The sequence below is a fragment of the Caenorhabditis briggsae genome (genome assembly GCF_000004555.2).
Source record: "Caenorhabditis briggsae complete genome, chrV, whole genome shotgun sequence".
NCBI classification, from domain to species: Eukaryota; Metazoa; Nematoda; class Chromadorea; order Rhabditida; family Rhabditidae; genus Caenorhabditis; species Caenorhabditis briggsae.
In genome coordinates this window covers 18,092,048-18,094,140 of record NC_013488.2, presented here as the reverse complement: position 1 = coordinate 18,094,140, position 2,093 = coordinate 18,092,048, and positions in this window count along the sequence as shown.

The window sequence follows — 2,093 nt, the reverse complement described above, 5'->3', positions numbered from 1 at the left end:
CTGATTTTGGACCATTTTTGACTAATTTTGGACCATTTTTGACTGATTTTGGACCATTTTTGACTCATTTAGGTCCATTTTTGACTGATTAAGATCCATTTTTTGGCTGATTTTGGAACATTTTTGATCAATTTTTGACTAATTTAGACTAATTTTTGGTCCATTTTGACTAATTTTGGACCATTTTTGACTAGTTTTGGATTAATTTATGGCTGATTTTGGACCATGTTTGACTCATTTAGGTCCATTTTTGACTGATTTTGGACCAATTTTGACTAATTTTCGACCATTTTTGACTGATTTTGGACCATTTTTGGCTAATTTAGACTATTTTTTGGACCATTTTAGCTGATTTTGGACCATTTTTGACTAGTTTCAACTAATTTTTGGTCCATTTCGACTCATTTAGGACCATTTCTGACTAATTTTGGACCATTTTTTTACTAATTTTTGGCTAATTTAGGATCATTTTTAACGATTTGTTTAGTTTGAAGAATGAGATTCCCAGAAAAAAGTCATTTTTTTCAGAATTCCTTTAATTGCACATCGTCTGAAGCTTCAAATGTTATTCTATGTGATATAAAGTCCTCCCTATGCAAGGAAAAATCCCTAAATTTGGATTTTTGATTTTTTTCCTCAAAGATTCCTATGATTCTATCAACTTTATACCTATTTTCCCCCTATTATTTTCCCCAAAAATCCCTAATTTTCACTAATTTTCAAAATCTCCCTCTTACCAATAAATACTCGGTTCGATCCTTTCCATTTCTCAAAAGCTCGAAAGCTCTGAACTCATCGAGTTTCTCGAAAATTCCTTCGATATGACGCCAACAAGAGTGAGCCACCTTCAGATCCTCCGTGTTGTTTCCCTGGAAATCAAAAATTGAGCGAACTGTAGATTACGGTAGATTTTCACTTTTTTTTTGATTTTTGAATTTTAGGGATTACTGTAGCGTTTCGGATATTTGAGATTCCAGAATTTCTGTATTTTTCTTTTCAGTTTTTGTTGTTCATATTTTGAGAATTACTGTAGATTGGGTTACGGTAATCAGGGGATTACTGTAGTTTTAGAAAATGAGCAATCCGAGTAGACTACTGTAGGGTTGGAATTCCGAAAGCTGAGGATTACTGTAGACTTTCAAAATTCCAAAATTTAGAATATTACTGTAACTACAGTAATCCTTTGAAATTTCTGAAAAAAATTCAAATTTTTGTTATTTTTGATTTTCTGGAATTTTTGATTTTTTTGGATTTTTGAGTTTCTGAATTTTCTGAATTTTCGATATTTGGATTACTGTAGTTTCAGAAAATGAGCAATCATAGTAGGTTACGGTAGATTTGGAGTTTCGAAAACTGAGGATTATTGTAACTACAAAACTGAGGATTACTGTAGATTACTGTAACTACTGAGGATTACTGTAACTACAGTAATTCTTTGAAATTTCTGAGAAATTGAAATTCTGCAATTATTGGATTTTTAGATTCCTGAAATTTCGAATTTTCGATAATTTCGAATTTTTGATAATTTTGAATTCCGAAATTTAAGATTAAAACCTTTTTGTGAATATTTCTAGGCAGTTTCAATCATCGAAAATCACGAATTTTCGGTAGTTTTTCAGTCAGAAAATCTGATTTTCAGCTTTTTTGGGTACAAAATTCATAATTTTTCAGTTAAACTCGCCTAGAAATGCTTAGAAATCGATTTTCATCGTTTTCTCCAAATTTTCGGCGTATTTTTTATGATTTTTAGCTCGATTTAAGCCAATTTCGGATCATTTTAAGCTGATTTTAGCCGATTTTGGACCTGTTTTGGGCCATTTTAGGCCGATTTAAACTCAATTTAAGAAAATTTCGGACCATTTTAAGCCAATTTTAAACCAATTTTATACGTTTTTGGACCATTTTATGCCGATTTAAACTCATTTTAAGCCGATTTTGGGCCATTTTCAGCTAATTTTAGTTGATTTTTAGCCAATTTTCGCCGATTTTCGCCGATTTGGGACCATTTTAGGCCGATTTCAGCTGATTTCTAGCTAATTTCGGATTATTTTAGACCTGGTTTTGATCATTTTAAGCCAATTTTAGCCGATTTC